At 45.8% G+C, this 18,740-nt stretch overlaps 8 non-coding genes across 8 annotated transcripts; all 8 read left to right on the top strand.

Moving 5' to 3' along the window:
- The first annotated feature begins 1,184 nt into the window (after positions 1-1,184).
- On the top strand, positions 1,185-1,375 carry LOC130336405 (U2 spliceosomal RNA). The gene has a single exon (XR_008877840.1). It is a non-coding gene; the product is annotated as a U2 spliceosomal RNA (small nuclear RNA).
- A 2,089-nt stretch (positions 1,376-3,464) lies between these two features.
- Positions 3,465-3,655, top strand: LOC130336404 (U2 spliceosomal RNA). The gene has a single exon (XR_008877839.1). It is a non-coding gene; the product is annotated as a U2 spliceosomal RNA (small nuclear RNA).
- Positions 3,656-5,742: 2,087 nt separating this feature from the next.
- On the top strand, positions 5,743-5,933 carry LOC130336426 (U2 spliceosomal RNA). The gene has a single exon (XR_008877858.1). It is a non-coding gene; the product is annotated as a U2 spliceosomal RNA (small nuclear RNA).
- A 2,087-nt stretch (positions 5,934-8,020) lies between these two features.
- LOC130336403 (U2 spliceosomal RNA) lies at positions 8,021-8,211 on the top strand. Its single transcript, XR_008877838.1, has one exon. It is a non-coding gene; the product is annotated as a U2 spliceosomal RNA (small nuclear RNA).
- Positions 8,212-10,294: 2,083 nt separating this feature from the next.
- Positions 10,295-10,485, top strand: LOC130336402 (U2 spliceosomal RNA). The gene has a single exon (XR_008877837.1). It is a non-coding gene; the product is annotated as a U2 spliceosomal RNA (small nuclear RNA).
- A 2,099-nt stretch (positions 10,486-12,584) lies between these two features.
- On the top strand, positions 12,585-12,775 carry LOC130336401 (U2 spliceosomal RNA). Its single transcript, XR_008877836.1, has one exon. It is a non-coding gene; the product is annotated as a U2 spliceosomal RNA (small nuclear RNA).
- A 2,087-nt stretch (positions 12,776-14,862) lies between these two features.
- LOC130336399 (U2 spliceosomal RNA) lies at positions 14,863-15,053 on the top strand. The gene has a single exon (XR_008877834.1). It is a non-coding gene; the product is annotated as a U2 spliceosomal RNA (small nuclear RNA).
- A 2,099-nt stretch (positions 15,054-17,152) lies between these two features.
- LOC130336398 (U2 spliceosomal RNA) lies at positions 17,153-17,343 on the top strand. Its single transcript, XR_008877833.1, has one exon. It is a non-coding gene; the product is annotated as a U2 spliceosomal RNA (small nuclear RNA).
- The last annotated feature ends 1,397 nt before the right edge of the window (positions 17,344-18,740 follow it).

Raw genomic sequence — 18,740 nt, 5'->3', positions numbered from 1 at the left:
ACTTTCTGTGCGACAAATTCAGACAGGAAAAATCAGTATAAATCCTTAGAAAATTATCCCCCAGTGTCTCCATCTGCTGGCGGTATTGAATAAGCATTGCTGCACTGATGGGGTATGCATTAGACGAAAAAAAAGAAGAAAAAGAAGAATAATACGCCCAGAAAAGAGGCGAAAAGGAGAAAAACGTAAAAAAACGTGAAAAAAAAGTAAGAGGAAGAGAAGGGAAAAAAAGGTGGAAATGGGTTTAAAAGTGATTTCGGCGGAGAAATATATATATATATATATATATATATATATATATATATATATATACGCGCACACACACACATATATATAAACGTATTCTCCGTTGAGATATTGCAGCCGCTGCTGTGTCCAGGCCCAGGAGCCTTAGCACTGTGCTGTGATGTCACTCAATACCACTGACATCACTAGGTGTAAACAACATCTCTCCTTTGCTGTGTATGTGACTATGGAGCTGTTTGGTGATGTCGTCTATTATGGCCTTCATAGAAGCAACAGGAGATTGTTGCATCCATCTAGAACCCTCAGAACTACAGTGCTATGATGTCACTCACTTCCACAGGCCTTGCAGAGTGTAAACAACAACAACCCAGCTTTGTTGTGTATGTAACCATAGGGATTGTGATGTCACCTAGAACCTTCACAGCAGCGACAGCTTTATGAGGAGCATCAGCACTGCTCTGCCTGAGCAGAACCATCACCGCCATAGGTTGTCAAATAACCCGGATTTAACCCACACAGGTAAGTCCAATGGGGTGCAGGCATGTCCTCTATGCTTACAGCTTCCCGTGGGTGTTGGTTTGATACCGTTTGGGGACAGCCAAGGAGGCATCTGCAGGCAACAAAGGTAGGTGTGTGCTTGTGTGTGTGTTTCCTATGCAGATCCTAAGCCCAGTGTCACATGCAAGTAGGAGGAGTAAGAAGGGTTCCTGGCAAATCCGGGTTATGGATTGCATTTAAAAAGGCCCCGTGGGAGTGCAATGGGCCCCTGTCTTGCTGCTTAGCAATAATGGTATGGGTTTAGGTTCTGCTGTGTGTACTGGTGGTTGACTGCCCCCCAGCCCAGAGTGTGCATGGAAAATTGTCTGGCAGCCTCCCTGACAGCAAGCAGTGATAGTGCCCATGAAGGGGACCTTGTTGGGCCCGCCCCTTTCACGGTTATCGCTTCTCGGCCTTTTGGCTAAGATCAAGTGTAGTATCTGTTCTTATCAGTTTAATATCTGATACGTCCCCTATCTGGGGACCATATATTAAATGGATTTTTGAGAACGGGGGCCGATTTCGAAGCTTGCTTCCGTCGCCCTATGCATTGACCCGATATGGCAGTATCTTCGGGTACAGTGCACCACCCCCTTACAGGGTTAAAAAGAAAGATTCCTACTTTCATTGCTACCTGCTTGCTGGCTAGCCAGCTAGCCAGCCCTGTGGGCCTTGCTGCTGCTGCTGCTGCTGCTGCAGCCAAAAAACAAAAGGTGGTGCTGCTGCTGCTTCTGCTGCTTCTGCTTGTGTCTGGCCGCTGTTGGAGCGTCCAGGCACAGGACTTCTGCTGCTGCTGACTAAATGGCCTCCTTAATTGGATCATTTGAGTAGCCAGCACACCTGTGCAGGTAGGGCATGACATGATAGGCAGCTGCCTTGATAGCGGGTGGGTGCTGAATGTTCCTAATTGACAAAATAAGATTAATGCTTATGAAGAAATATAAAATCTCATCCCTTCCCCAATATCGCGCCACACCCCTACCCCTTAATTCCCTGGTTGAACTTGATGGACATATGTCTTTTTTCGACCGTACTAACTATGTAACTATGTAACATAACATGGGGGGGTCTCCTGGCTGTTCACACAGGTGTGTCATTGCTGTACATTGACCATGCATTGCTTCTGTGGTATTGCAAAGGCAAAGACAAATGCTTCCAGCCATCCATTGCACTAATGGATTGGTCATCAGCTGGCTGTCTATGTCCCGCATCAATATAGACCAAAGTACAGAGGGTTAGGCTATGCTATAGTGCACCTACCTGATGCATCAGAAGGTGCGAGGCCCTTGCTAAATTCTGTGCACAGACTTTGAGATCTATGCTTTAGACTGTATCTAAACCTGCTCCAACATGGACTGACATTCTGGCCTACTTTCAGCCGATGCGACTTGTCTGTCGCTGAACAGTCGCTTTTTATGTATTCAGCACCTATGTATAATGTTGTAAAAATGCTCTAGAAGCTAAAGTCGCAGAAATGTCACACATATTTGGCCTGCAACTTTCTGTGCGACAAATTCAGACAGGAAAAATCAGTATAAATCCTTAGAAAATTATCCCCCAGTGTCTCCATCTGCTGGCGGTATTGAATAAGCATTGCTGCACTGATGGGGTATGCATTAGACGAAAAAAAAGAAGAAAAAGAAGAATAATACGCCCAGAAAAGAGGCGAAAAGGAGAAAAACGTAAAAAAACGTGAAAAAAAAGTAAGAGGAAGAGAAGGGAAAAAAAGGTGGAAATGGGTTTAAAAGTGATTTCGGCGGAGAAATATATATATATATATATATATATATATATATATATATATATATACGCGCACACACACACATATATATAAACGTATTCTCCGTTGAGATATTGCAGCCGCTGCTGTGTCCAGGCCCAGGAGCCTTAGCACTGTGCTGTGATGTCACTCAATACCACTGACATCACTAGGTGTAAACAACATCTCTCCTTTGCTGTGTATGTGACTATGGAGCTGTTTGGTGATGTCGTCTATTATGGCCTTCATAGAAGCAACAGGAGATTGTTGCATCCATCTAGAACCCTCAGAACTACAGTGCTATGATGTCACTCACTTCCACAGGCCTTGCAGAGTGTAAACAACAACAACCCAGCTTTGTTGTGTATGTAACCATAGGGATTGTGATGTCACCTAGAACCTTCACAGCAGCGACAGCTTTATGAGGAGCATCAGCACTGCTCTGCCTGAGCAGAACCATCACCGCCATAGGTTGTCAAATAACCCGGATTTAACCCACACAGGTAAGTCCAATGGGGTGCAGGCATGTCCTCTATGCTTACAGCTTCCCGTGGGTGTTGGTTTGATACCGTTTGGGGACAGCCAAGGAGGCATCTGCAGGCAACAAAGGTAGGTGTGTGCTTGTGTGTGTGTTTCCTATGCAGATCCTAAGCCCAGTGTCACATGCAAGTAGGAGGAGTAAGAAGGGTTCCTGGCAAATCCGGGTTATGGATTGCATTTAAAAAGGCCCCGTGGGAGTGCAATGGGCCCCTGTCTTGCTGCTTAGCAATAATGGTATGGGTTTAGGTTCTGCTGTGTGTACTGGTGGTTGACTGCCCCCCAGCCCAGAGTGTGCATGGAAAATTGTCTGGCAGCCTCCCTGACAGCAAGCAGTGATAGTGCCCATGAAGGGGACCTTGTTGGGCCCGCCCCTTTCACAGTTATCGCTTCTCGGCCTTTTGGCTAAGATCAAGTGTAGTATCTGTTCTTATCAGTTTAATATCTGATACGTCCCCTATCTGGGGACCATATATTAAATGGATTTTTGAGAACGGGGGCCGATTTCGAAGCTTGCTTCCGTCGCCCTATGCATTGACCCGATATGGCAGTATCTTCGGGTACAGTGCACCACCCCCTTACAGGGTTAAAAAGAAAGATTCCTACTTTCATTGCTACCTGCTTGCTGGCTAGCCAGCTAGCCAGCCCTGTGGGCCTTGCTGCTGCTGCTGCTGCTGCTGCAGCCAAAAAACAAAAGGTGGTGCTGCTGCTGCTTCTGCTGCTTCTGCTTGTGTCTGGCCGCTGTTGGAGCGTCCAGGCACAGGACTTCTGCTGCTGCTGACTAAATGGCCTCCTTAATTGGATCATTTGAGTAGCCAGCACACCTGTGCAGGTAGGGCATGACATGATAGGCAGCTGCCTTGATAGCGGGTGGGTGCTGAATGTTCCTAATTGACAAAATAAGATTAATGCTTATGAAGAAATATAAAATCTCATCCCTTCCCCAATATCGCACCACACCCCTACCCCTTAATTCCCTGGTTGAACTTGATGGACATATGTCTTTTTTCGACCGTACTAACTATGTAACTATGTAACATAACATGGGGGGGTCTCCTGGCTGTTCACACAGGTGTGTCATTGCTGTACATTGACCATGCATTGCTTCTGTGGTATTGCAAAGGCAAAGACAAATGCTTCCAGCCATCCATTGCACTAATGGATTGGTCATCAGCTGGCTGTCTATGTCCCGCATCAATATAGACCAAAGTACAGAGGGTTAGGCTATGCTATAGTGCACCTACCTGATGCATCAGAAGGTGCGAGGCCCTTGCTAAATTCTGTGCACAGACTTTGAGATCTATGCTTTAGACTGTATCTAAACCTGCTCCAACATGGACTGACATTCTGGCCTACTTTCAGCCGATGCGACTTGTCTGTCGCTGAACAGTCGCTTTTTATGTATTCAGCACCTATGTATAATGTTGTAAAAATGCTCTAGAAGCTAAAGTCGCAGAAATGTCACACATATTTGGCCTGCAACTTTCTGTGCGACAAATTCAGACAGGAAAAATCAGTATAAATCCTTAGAAAATTATCCCCCAGTGTCTCCATCTGCTGGCGGTATTGAATAAGCATTGCTGCACTGATGGGGTATGCATTAGACGAAAAAAAAGAAGAAAAAGAAGAATAATACGCCCAGAAAAGAGGCGAAAAGGAGAAAAACGTAAAAAAACGTGAAAAAAAAGTAAGAGGAAGAGAAGGGAAAAAAAGGTGGAAATGGGTTTAAAAGTGATTTCGGCGGAGAAATATATATATATATATATATATATATATATATATATATATATACGCGCACACACACACATATATATAAACGTATTCTCCGTTGAGATATTGCAGCCGCTGCTGTGTCCAGGCCCAGGAGCCTTAGCACTGTGCTGTGATGTCACTCAATACCACTGACATCACTAGGTGTAAACAACATCTCTCCTTTGCTGTGTATGTGACTATGGAGCTGTTTGGTGATGTCGTCTATTATGGCCTTCATAGAAGCAACAGGAGATTGTTGCATCCATCTAGAACCCTCAGAACTACAGTGCTATGATGTCACTCACTTCCACAGGCCTTGCAGAGTGTAAACAACAACAACCCAGCTTTGTTGTGTATGTAACCATAGGGATTGTGATGTCACCTAGAACCTTCACAGCAGCGACAGCTTTATGAGGAGCATCAGCACTGCTCTGCCTGAGCAGAACCATCACCGCCATAGGTTGTCAAATAACCCGGATTTAACCCACACAGGTAAGTCCAATGGGGTGCAGGCATGTCCTCTATGCTTACAGCTTCCCGTGGGTGTTGGTTTGATACCGTTTGGGGACAGCCAAGGAGGCATCTGCAGGCAACAAAGGTAGGTGTGTGCTTGTGTGTGTGTTTCCTATGCAGATCCTAAGCCCAGTGTCACATGCAAGTAGGAGGAGTAAGAAGGGTTCCTGGCAAATCCGGGTTATGGATTGCATTTAAAAAGGCCCCGTGGGAGTGCAATGGGCCCCTGTCTTGCTGCTTAGCAATAATGGTATGGGTTTAGGTTCTGCTGTGTGTACTGGTGGTTGACTGCCCCCCAGCCCAGAGTGTGCATGGAAAATTGTCTGGCAGCCTCCCTGACAGCAAGCAGTGATAGTGCCCATGAAGGGGACCTTGTTGGGCCCGCCCCTTTCACGGTTATCGCTTCTCGGCCTTTTGGCTAAGATCAAGTGTAGTATCTGTTCTTATCAGTTTAATATCTGATTCGTCCCCTATCTGGGGACCATATATTAAATGGATTTTTGAGAACGGGGGCCGATTTCGAAGCTTGCTTCCGTCGCCCTATGCATTGACCCGATATGGCAGTATCTTCGGGTACAGTGCACCACCCCCTTACAGGGTTAAAAAGAAAGATTCCTACTTTCATTGCTACCTGCTTGCTGGCTAGCCAGCTAGCCAGCCCTGTGGGCCTTGCTGCTGCTGCTGCTGCTGCTGCAGCCAAAAAACAAAAGGTGGTGCTGCTGCTGCTTCTGCTGCTTCTGCTTGTGTCTGGCCGCTGTTGGAGCGTCCAGGCACAGGACTTCTGCTGCTGCTGACTAAATGGCCTCCTTAATTGGATCATTTGAGTAGCCAGCACACCTGTGCAGGTAGGGCATGACATGATAGGCAGCTGCCTTGATAGCGGGTGGGTGCTGAATGTTCCTAATTGACAAAATAAGATTAATGCTTATGAAGAAATATAAAATCTCATCCCTTCCCCAATATCGCGCCACACCCCTACCCCTTAATTCCCTGGTTGAACTTGATGGACATATGTCTTTTTTCGACCGTACTAACTATGTAACTATGTAACATAACATGGGGGGGTCTCCTGGCTGTTCACACAGGTGTGTCATTGCTGTACATTGACCATGCATTGCTTCTGTGGTATTGCAAAGGCAAAGACAAATGCTTCCAGCCATCCATTGCACTAATGGATTGGTCATCAGCTGGCTGTCTATGTCCCGCATCAATATAGACCAAAGTACAGAGGGTTAGGCTATGCTATAGTGCACCTACCTGATGCATCAGAAGGTGCGAGGCCCTTGCTAAATTCTGTGCACAGACTTTGAGATCTATGCTTTAGACTGTATCTAAACCTGCTCCAACATGGACTGACATTCTGGCCTACTTTCAGCCGATGCGACTTGTCTGTCGCTGAACAGTCGCTTTTTATGTATTCAGCACCTATGTATAATGTTGTAAAAATGCTCTAGAAGCTAAAGTCGCAGAAATGTCACACATATTTGGCCTGCAACTTTCTGTGCGACAAATTCAGACAGGAAAAATCAGTATAAATCCTTAGAAAATTATCCCCCAGTGTCTCCATCTGCTGGCGGTATTGAATAAGCATTGCTGCACTGATGGGGTATGCATTAGACGAAAAAAAAGAAGAAAAAGAAGAATAATACGCCCAGAAAAGAGGCGAAAAGGAGAAAAACGTAAAAAAACGTGAAAAAAAAGTAAGAGGAAGAGAAGGGAAAAAAAGGTGGAAATGGGTTTAAAAGTGATTTCGGCGGAGAAATATATATATATATATATATATATATATATATATATATATATACGCGCACACACACACATATATATAAACGTATTCTCCGTTGAGATATTGCAGCCGCTGCTGTGTCCAGGCCCAGGAGCCTTAGCACTGTGCTGTGATGTCACTCAATACCACTGACATCACTAGGTGTAAACAACATCTCTCCTTTGCTGTGTATGTGACTATGGAGCTGTTTGGTGATGTCGTCTATTATGGCCTTCATAGAAGCAACAGGAGATTGTTGCATCCATCTAGAACCCTCAGAACTACAGTGCTATGATGTCACTCACTTCCACAGGCCTTGCAGAGTGTAAACAACAACAACCCAGCTTTGTTGTGTATGTAACCATAGGGATTGTGATGTCACCTAGAACCTTCACAGCAGCGACAGCTTTATGAGGAGCATCAGCACTGCTCTGCCTGAGCAGAACCATCACCGCCATAGGTTGTCAAATAACCCGGATTTAACCCACACAGGTAAGTCCAATGGGGTGCAGGCATGTCCTCTATGCTTACAGCTTCCCGTGGGTGTTGGTTTGATACCGTTTGGGGACAGCCAAGGAGGCATCTGCAGGCAACAAAGGTAGGTGTGTGCTTGTGTGTGTGTTTCCTATGCAGATCCTAAGCCCAGTGTCACATGCAAGTAGGAGGAGTAAGAAGGGTTCCTGGCAAATCCGGGTTATGGATTGCATTTAAAAAGGCCCCGTGGGAGTGCAATGGGCCCCTGTCTTGCTGCTTAGCAATAATGGTATGGGTTTAGGTTCTGCTGTGTGTACTGGTGGTTGACTGCCCCCCAGCCCAGAGTGTGCATGGAAAATTGTCTGGCAGCCTCCCTGACAGCAAGCAGTGATAGTGCCCATGAAGGGGACCTTGTTGGGCCCGCCCCTTTCACGGTTATCGCTTCTCGGCCTTTTGGCTAAGATCAAGTGTAGTATCTGTTCTTATCAGTTTAATATCTGATACGTCCCCTATCTGGGGACCATATATTAAATGGATTTTTGAGAACGGGGGCCGATTTCGAAGCTTGCTTCCGTCGCCCTATGCATTGACCCGATATGGCAGTATCTTCGGGTACAGTGCACCACCCCCTTACAGGGTTAAAAAGAAAGATTCCTACTTTCATTGCTACCTGCTTGCTGGCTAGCCAGCTAGCCAGCCCTGTGGGCCTTGCTGCTGCTGCTGCTGCTGCTGCAGCCAAAAAACAAAAGGTGGTGCTGCTGCTGCTTCTGCTGCTTCTGCTTGTGTCTGGCCGCTGTTGGAGCGTCCAGGCACAGGACTTCTGCTGCTGCTGACTAAATGGCCTCCTTAATTGGATCATTTGAGTAGCCAGCACACCTGTGCAGGTAGGGCATGACATGATAGGCAGCTGCCTTGATAGCGGGTGGGTGCTGAATGTTCCTAATTGACAAAATAAGATTAATGCTTATGAAGAAATATAAAATCTCATCCCTTCCCCAATATCGCGCCACACCCCTACCCCTTAATTCCCTGGTTGAACTTGATGGACATATGTCTTTTTTCGACCGTACTAACTATGTAACTATGTAACATAACATGGGGGGGTCTCCTGGCTGTTCACACAGGTGTGTCATTGCTGTACATTGACCATGCATTGCTTCTGTGGTATTGCAAAGGCAAAGACAAATGCTTCCAGCCATCCATTGCACTAATGGATTGGTCATCAGCTGGCTGTCTATGTCCCGCATCAATATAGACCAAAGTACAGAGGGTTAGGCTATGCTATAGTGCACCTACCTGATGCATCAGAAGGTGCGAGGCCCTTGCTAAATTCTGTGCACAGACTTTGAGATCTATGCTTTAGACTGTATCTAAACCTGCTCCAACATGGACTGACATTCTGGCCTACTTTCAGCCGATGCGACTTGTCTGTCGCTGAACAGTCGCTTTTTATGTATTCAGCACCTATGTATAATGTTGTAAAAATGCTCTAGAAGCTAAAGTCGCAGAAATGTCACACATATTTGGCCTGCAACTTTCTGTGCGACAAATTCAGACAGGAAAAATCAGTATAAATCCTTAGAAAATTATCCCCCAGTGTCTCCATCTGCTGGCGGTATTGAATAAGCATTGCTGCACTGATGGGGTATGCATTAGACGAAAAAAAAGAAGAAAAAGAAGAATAATACGCCCAGAAAAGAGGCGAAAAGGAGAAAAACGTAAAAAAACGTGAAAAAAAAGTAAGAGGAAGAGAAGGGAAAAAAAGGTGGAAATGGGTTTAAAAGTGATTTCGGCGGAGAAATATATATATATATATATATATATATATATATATATACGCGCACACACACACATATATATAAACGTATTCTCCGTTGAGATATTGCACAGCCGCTGCTGTGTCCAGGCCCAGGAGCCTTAGCACTGTGCTGTGATGTCACTCAATACCACTGACATCACTAGGTGTAAACAACATCTCTCCTTTGCTGTGTATGTGACTATGGAGCTGTTTGGTGATGTCGTCTATTATGGCCTTCATAGAAGCAACAGGAGATTGTTGCATCCATCTAGAACCCTCAGAACTACAGTGCTATGATGTCACTCACTTCCACAGGCCTTGCAGAGTGTAAACAACAACAACCCAGCTTTGTTGTGTATGTAACCATAGGGATTGTGATGTCACCTAGAACCTTCACAGCAGCGACAGCTTTATGAGGAGCATCAGCACTGCTCTGCCTGAGCAGAACCATCACCGCCATAGGTTGTCAAATAACCCGGATTTAACCCACACAGGTAAGTCCAATGGGGTGCAGGCATGTCCTCTATGCTTACAGCTTCCCGTGGGTGTTGGTTTGATACCGTTTGGGGACAGCCAAGGAGGCATCTGCAGGCAACAAAGGTAGGTGTGTGCTTGTGTGTGTGTTTCCTATGCAGATCCTAAGCCCAGTGTCACATGCAAGTAGGAGGAGTAAGAAGGGTTCCTGGCAAATCCGGGTTATGGATTGCATTTAAAAAGGCCCCGTGGGAGTGCAATGGGCCCCTGTCTTGCTGCTTAGCAATAATGGTATGGGTTTAGGTTCTGCTGTGTGTACTGGTGGTTGACTGCCCCCCAGCCCAGAGTGTGCATGGAAAATTGTCTGGCAGCCTCCCTGACAGCAAGCAGTGATAGTGCCCATGAAGGGGACCTTGTTGGGCCCGCCCCTTTCACGGTTATCGCTTCTCGGCCTTTTGGCTAAGATCAAGTGTAGTATCTGTTCTTATCAGTTTAATATCTGATACGTCCCCTATCTGGGGACCATATATTAAATGGATTTTTGAGAACGGGGGCCGATTTCGAAGCTTGCTTCCGTCGCCCTATGCATTGACCCGATATGGCAGTATCTTCGGGTACAGTGCACCACCCCCTTACAGGGTTAAAAAGAAAGATTCCTACTTTCATTGCTACCTGCTTGCTGGCTAGCCAGCTAGCCAGCCCTGTGGGCCTTGCTGCTGCTGCTGCTGCTGCTGCAGCCAAAAAACAAAAGGTGGTGCTGCTGCTGCTTCTGCTGCTTCTGCTTGTGTCTGGCCGCTGTTGGAGCGTCCAGGCACAGGACTTCTGCTGCTGCTGACTAAATGGCCTCCTTAATTGGATCATTTGAGTAGCCAGCACACCTGTGCAGGTAGGGCATGACATGATAGGCAGCTGCCTTGATAGCGGGTGGGTGCTGAATGTTCCTAATTGACAAAATAAGATTAATGCTTATGAAGAAATATAAAATCTCATCCCTTCCCCAATATCGCGCCACACCCCTACCCCTTAATTCCCTGGTTGAACTTGATGGACATATGTCTTTTTTCGACCGTACTAACTATGTAACTATGTAACATAACATGGGGGGGTCTCCTGGCTGTTCACACAGGTGTGTCATTGCTGTACATTGACCATGCATTGCTTCTGTGGTATTGCAAAGGCAAAGACAAATGCTTCCAGCCATCCATTGCACTAATGGATTGGTCATCAGCTGGCTGTCTATGTCCCGCATCAATATAGACCAAAGTACAGAGGGTTAGGCTATGCTATAGTGCACCTACCTGATGCATCAGAAGGTGCGAGGCCCTTGCTAAATTCTGTGCACAGACTTTGAGATCTATGCTTTAGACTGTATCTAAACCTGCTCCAACATGGACTGACATTCTGGCCTACTTTCAGCCGATGCGACTTGTCTGTCGCTGAACAGTCGCTTTTTATGTATTCAGCACCTATGTATAATGTTGTAAAAATGCTCTAGAAGCTAAAGTCGCAGAAATGTCACACATATTTGGCCTGCAACTTTCTGTGCGACAAATTCAGACAGGAAAAATCAGTATAAATCCTTAGAAAATTATCCCCCAGTGTCTCCATCTGCTGGCGGTATTGAATAAGCATTGCTGCACTGATGGGGTATGCATTAGACGAAAAAAAAGAAGAAAAAGAAGAATAATACGCCCAGAAAAGAGGCGAAAAGGAGAAAAACGTAAAAAAACGTGAAAAAAAAGTAAGAGGAAGAGAAGGGAAAAAAAGGTGGAAATGGGTTTAAAAGTGATTTCGGCGGAGAAATATATATATATATATATATATATATATATATATATATATATATATATATATATACGCGCACACACACACATATATATAAACGTATTCTCCGTTGAGATATTGCAGCCGCTGCTGTGTCCAGGCCCAGGAGCCTTAGCACTGTGCTGTGATGTCACTCAATACCACTGACATCACTAGGTGTAAACAACATCTCTCCTTTGCTGTGTATGTGACTATGGAGCTGTTTGGTGATGTCGTCTATTATGGCCTTCATAGAAGCAACAGGAGATTGTTGCATCCATCTAGAACCCTCAGAACTACAGTGCTATGATGTCACTCACTTCCACAGGCCTTGCAGAGTGTAAACAACAACAACCCAGCTTTGTTGTGTATGTAACCATAGGGATTGTGATGTCACCTAGAACCTTCACAGCAGCGACAGCTTTATGAGGAGCATCAGCACTGCTCTGCCTGAGCAGAACCATCACCGCCATAGGTTGTCAAATAACCCGGATTTAACCCACACAGGTAAGTCCAATGGGGTGCAGGCATGTCCTCTATGCTTACAGCTTCCCGTGGGTGTTGGTTTGATACCGTTTGGGGACAGCCAAGGAGGCATCTGCAGGCAACAAAGGTAGGTGTGTGCTTGTGTGTGTGTTTCCTATGCAGATCCTAAGCCCAGTGTCACATGCAAGTAGGAGGAGTAAGAAGGGTTCCTGGCAAATCCGGGTTATGGATTGCATTTAAAAAGGCCCCGTGGGAGTGCAATGGGCCCCTGTCTTGCTGCTTAGCAATAATGGTATGGGTTTAGGTTCTGCTGTGTGTACTGGTGGTTGACTGCCCCCCAGCCCAGAGTGTGCATGGAAAATTGTCTGGCAGCCTCCCTGACAGCAAGCAGTGATAGTGCCCATGAAGGGGACCTTGTTGGGCCCGCCCCTTTCACGGTTATCGCTTCTCGGCCTTTTGGCTAAGATCAAGTGTAGTATCTGTTCTTATCAGTTTAATATCTGATACGTCCCCTATCTGGGGACCATATATTAAATGGATTTTTGAGAACGGGGGCCGATTTCGAAGCTTGCTTCCGTCGCCCTATGCATTGACCCGATATGGCAGTATCTTCGGGTACAGTGCACCACCCCCTTACAGGGTTAAAAAGAAAGATTCCTACTTTCATTGCTACCTGCTTGCTGGCTAGCCAGCTAGCCAGCCCTGTGGGCCTTGCTGCTGCTGCTGCTGCTGCTGCAGCCAAAAAACAAAAGGTGGTGCTGCTGCTGCTTCTGCTGCTTCTGCTTGTGTCTGGCCGCTGTTGGAGCGTCCAGGCACAGGACTTCTGCTGCTGCTGACTAAATGGCCTCCTTAATTGGATCATTTGAGTAGCCAGCACACCTGTGCAGGTAGGGCATGACATGATAGGCAGCTGCCTTGATAGCGGGTGGGTGCTGAATGTTCCTAATTGACAAAATAAGATTAATGCTTATGAAGAAATATAAAATCTCATCCCTTCCCCAATATCGCGCCACACCCCTACCCCTTAATTCCCTGGTTGAACTTGATGGACATATGTCTTTTTTCGACCGTACTAACTATGTAACTATGTAACATAACATGGGGGGGTCTCCTGGCTGTTCACACAGGTGTGTCATTGCTGTACATTGACCATGCATTGCTTCTGTGGTATTGCAAAGGCAAAGACAAATGCTTCCAGCCATCCATTGCACTAATGGATTGGTCATCAGCTGGCTGTCTATGTCCCGCATCAATATAGACCAAAGTACAGAGGGTTAGGCTATGCTATAGTGCACCTACCTGATGCATCAGAAGGTGCGAGGCCCTTGCTAAATTCTGTGCACAGACTTTGAGATCTATGCTTTAGACTGTATCTAAACCTGCTCCAACATGGACTGACATTCTGGCCTACTTTCAGCCGATGCGACTTGTCTGTCGCTGAACAGTCGCTTTTTATGTATTCAGCACCTATGTATAATGTTGTAAAAATGCTCTAGAAGCTAAAGTCGCAGAAATGTCACACATATTTGGCCTGCAACTTTCTGTGCGACAAATTCAGACAGGAAAAATCAGTATAAATCCTTAGAAAATTATCCCCCAGTGTCTCCATCTGCTGGCGGTATTGAATAAGCATTGCTGCACTGATGGGGTATGCATTAGACGAAAAAAAAGAAGAAAAAGAAGAATAATACGCCCAGAAAAGAGGCGAAAAGGAGAAAAACGTAAAAAAACGTGAAAAAAAAGTAAGAGGAAGAGAAGGGAAAAAAAGGTGGAAATGGGTTTAAAAGTGATTTCGGCGGAGAAATATATATATATATATATATATATATATATATATATATATATACGCGCACACACACACATATATATAAACGTATTCTCCGTTGAGATATTGCAGCCGCTGCTGTGTCCAGGCCCAGGAGCCTTAGCACTGTGCTGTGATGTCACTCAATACCACTGACATCACTAGGTGTAAACAACATCTCTCCTTTGCTGTGTATGTGACTATGGAGCTGTTTGGTGATGTCGTCTATTATGGCCTTCATAGAAGCAACAGGAGATTGTTGCATCCATCTAGAACCCTCAGAACTACAGTGCTATGATGTCACTCACTTCCACAGGCCTTGCAGAGTGTAAACAACAACAACCCAGCTTTGTTGTGTATGTAACCATAGGGATTGTGATGTCACCTAGAACCTTCACAGCAGCGACAGCTTTATGAGGAGCATCAGCACTGCTCTGCCTGAGCAGAACCATCACCGCCATAGGTTGTCAAATAACCCGGATTTAACCCACACAGGTAAGTCCAATGGGGTGCAGGCATGTCCTCTATGCTTACAGCTTCCCGTGGGTGTTGGTTTGATACCGTTTGGGGACAGCCAAGGAGGCATCTGCAGGCAACAAAGGTAGGTGTGTGCTTGTGTGTGTGTTTCCTATGCAGATCCTAAGCCCAGTGTCACATGCAAGTAGGAGGAGTAAGAAGGGTTCCTGGCAAATCCGGGTTATGGATTGCATTTAAAAAGGCCCCGTGGGAGTGCAATGGGCCCCTGTCTTGCTGCTTAGCAATAATGGTATGGGTTTAGGTTCTGCTGTGTGTACTGGTGGTTGACTGCCCCCCAGCCCAGAGTGTGCATGGAAAATTGTCTGGCAGCCTCCCTGACAGCAAGCAGTGATAGTGCCCATGAAGGGGACCTTGTTGGGCCCGCCCCTTTCACGGTTATCGCTTCTCGGCCTTTTGGCTAAGATCAAGTGTAGTATCTGTTCTTATCAGTTTAATATCTGATACGTCCCCTATCTGGGGACCATATATTAAATGGATTTTTGAGAACGGGGGCCGATTTCGAAGCTTGCTTCCGTCGCCCTATGCATTGACCCGATATGGCAGTATCTTCGGGTACAGTGCACCACCCCCTTACAGGGTTAAAAAGAAAGATTCCTACTTTCATTGCTACCTGCTTGCTGGCTAGCCAGCTAGCCAGCCCTGTGGGCCTTGCTGCTGCTGCTGCTGCTGCTGCAGCCAAAAAACAAAAGGTGGTGCTGCTGCTGCTTCTGCTGCTTCTGCTTGTGTCTGGCCGCTGTTGGAGCGTCCAGGCACAGAACTTCTGCTGCTGCTGACTAAATGGCCTCCTTAATTGGATCATTTGAGTAGCCAGCACACCTGTGCAGGTAGGGCATGACATGATAGGCAGCTGCCTTGATAGCGGGTGGGTGCTGAATGTTCCTAATTGACAAAATAAGATTAATGCTTATGAAGAAATATAAAATCTCATCCCTTCCCCAATATCGCGCCACACCCCTACCCCTTAATTCCCTGGTTGAACTTGATGGACATATGTCTTTTTTCGACCGTACTAACTATGTAACTATGTAACATAACATGGGGGGGTCTCCTGGCTGTTCACACAGGTGTGTCATTGCTGTACATTGACCATGCATTGCTTCTGTGGTATTGCAAAGGCAAAGACAAATGCTTCCAGCCATCCATTGCACTAATGGATTGGTCATCAGCTGGCTGTCTATGTCCCGCATCAATATAGACCAAAGTACAGAGGGTTAGGCTATGCTATAGTGCACCTACCTGATGCATCAGAAGGTGCGAGGCCCTTGCTAAATTCTGTGCACAGACTTTGAGATCTATGCTTTAGACTGTATCTAAACCTGCTCCAACATGGACTGACATTCTGGCCTACTTTCAGCCGATGCGACTTGTCTGTCGCTGAACAGTCGCTTTTTATGTATTCAGCACCTATGTATAATGTTGTAAAAATGCTCTAGAAGCTAAAGTCGCAGAAATGTCACACATATTTGGCCTGCAACTTTCTGTGCGACAAATTCAGACAGGAAAAATCAGTATAAATCCTTAGAAAATTATCCCCCAGTGTCTCCATCTGCTGGCGGTATTGAATAAGCATTGCTGCACTGATGGGGTATGCATTAGACGAAAAAAAAGAAGAAAAAGAAGAATAATACGCCCAGAAAAGAGGCGAAAAGGAGAAAAACGTAAAAAAACGTGAAAAAAAAGTAAGAGGAAGAGAAGGGAAAAAAAGGTGGAAATGGGTTTAAAAGTGATTTCGGCGGAGAAATATATATATATATATATATATATATATATATATATATATATATATATATATATACGCGCACACACACACATATATATAAACGTATTCTCCGTTGAGATATTGCAGCCGCTGCTGTGTCCAGGCCCAGGAGCCTTAGCACTGTGCTGTGATGTCACTCAATACCACTGACATCACTAGGTGTAAACAACATCTCTCCTTTGCTGTGTATGTGACTATGGAGCTGTTTGGTGATGTCGTCTATTATGGCCTTCATAGAAGCAACAGGAGATTGTTGCATCCATCTAGAACCCTCAGAACTACAGTGCTATGATGTCACTCACTTCCACAGGCCTTGCAGAGTGTAAACAACAACAACCCAGCTTTGTTGTGTATGTAACCATAGGGATTGTGATGTCACCTAGAACCTTCACAGCAGCGACAGCTTTATGAGGAGCATCAGCACTGCTCTGCCTGAGCAGAACCATCACCGCCATAGGTTGTCAAATAACCCGGATTTAACCCACACAGGTAAGTCCAATGGGGTGCAGGCATGTCCTCTATGCTTACAGCTTCCCGTGGGTGTTGGTTTGATACCGTTTGGGGACAGCCAAGGAGGCATCTGCAGGCAACAAAGGTAGGTGTGTGCTTGTGTGTGTGTTTCCTATGCAGATCCTAAGCCCAGTGTCACATGCAAGTAGGAGGAGTAAGAAGGGTTCCTGGCAAATCCGGGTTATGGATTGCATTTAAAAAGGCCCCGTGGGAGTGCAATGGGCCCCTGTCTTGCTGCTTAGCAATAATGGTATGGGTTTAGGTTCTGCTGTGTGTACTGGTGGTTGACTGCCCCCCAGCCCAGAGTGTGCATGGAAAATTGTCTGGCAGCCTCCCTGACAGCAAGCAGTGATAGTGCCCATGAAGGGGACCTTGTTGGGCCCGCCCCTTTCACGGTTATCGCTTCTCGGCCTTTTGGCTAAGATCAAGTGTAGTATCTGTTCTTATCAGTTTAATATCTGATACGTCCCCTATCTGGGGACCATATATTAAATGGATTTTTGAGAACGGGGGCCGATTTCGAAGCTTGCTTCCGTCGCCCTATGCATTGACCCGATATGGCAGTATCTTCGGGTACAGTGCACCACCCCCTTACAGGGTTAAAAAGAAAGATTCCTACTTTCATTGCTACCTGCTTGCTGGCTAGCCAGCTAGCCAGCCCTGTGGGCCTTGCTGCTGCTGCTGCTGCTGCTGCAGCAGCCAAAAAACAAAAGGTGGTGCTGCTGCTGCTTCTGCTGCTTCTGCTTGTGTCTGGCCGCTGTTGGAGCGTCCAGGCACAGGACTTCTGCTGCTGCTGACTAAATGGCCTCCTTAATTGGATCATTTGAGTAGCCAGCACACCTGTGCAGGTAGGGCATGACATGATAGGCAGCTGCCTTGATAGCGGGTGGGTGCTGAATGTTCCTAATTGACAAAATAAGATTAATGCTTATGAAGAAATATAAAATCTCATCCCTTCCCCAATATCGCGCCACACCCCTACCCCTTAATTCCCTGGTTGAACTTGATGGACATATGTCTTTTTTCGACCGTACTAACTATGTAACTATGTAACATAACATGGGGGGGTCTCCTGGCTGTTCACACAGGTGTGTCATTGCTGTACATTGACCATGCATTGCTTCTGTGGTATTGCAAAGGCAAAGACAAATGCTTCCAGCCATCCATTGCACTAATGGATTGGTCATCAGCTGGCTGTCTATGTCCCGCATCAATATAGACCAAAGTACAGAGGGTTAGGCTATGCTATAGTGCACCTACCTGATGCATCAGAAGGTGCGAGGCCCTTGCTAAATTCTGTGCACAGACTTTGAGATCTATGCTTTAGACTGTATCTAAACCTGCTCCAACATGGACTGACATTCTGGCCTACTTTCAGCCGATGCGACTTGTCTGTCGCTGAACAGTCGCTTTTTATGTATTCAGCACCTATGTATAATGTTGTAAAAATGCTCTAGAAGCTAAAGTCGCAGAAATGTCACACATATTTGGCCTGCAACTTTCTGTGCGACAAATTCAGACAGGAAAAATCAGTATAAATCCTTAGAAAATTATCCCCCAGTGTCTCCATCTGCTGGCGGTATTGAATAAGCATTGCTGCACTGATGGGGTATGCATTAGACGAAAAAAAAGAAGAAAAAGAAGAATAATACGCCCAGAAAAGAGGCGAAAAGGAGAAAAACGTAAAAAAACGTGAAAAAAAAGTAAGAGGAAGAAGGGAAAAAAAGGTGGAAATGGGTTTAAAAGTGATTTCGGCGGAGAAATATATATATATATATATATATATATATATATATATATATATATACGCGCACACACACACATATATATAAACGTATTCTCCGTTGAGATATTGCAGCCGCTGCTGTGTCCAGGCCCAGGAGCCTTAGCACTGTGCTGTGATGTCACTCAATACCACTGACATCACTAGGTGTAAACAACATCTCTCCTTTGCTGTGTATGTGACTATGGAGCTGTTTGGTGATG

The sequence above is a fragment of the Hyla sarda genome, unplaced genomic scaffold (genome assembly GCF_029499605.1).
Source record: "Hyla sarda isolate aHylSar1 unplaced genomic scaffold, aHylSar1.hap1 scaffold_479, whole genome shotgun sequence".
Classification (NCBI taxonomy): Eukaryota; Metazoa; Chordata; class Amphibia; order Anura; family Hylidae; genus Hyla; species Hyla sarda.
Note: the sequence above shows the minus strand (reverse complement) of the source record. Positions and strands in the feature narration are given on the sequence as shown.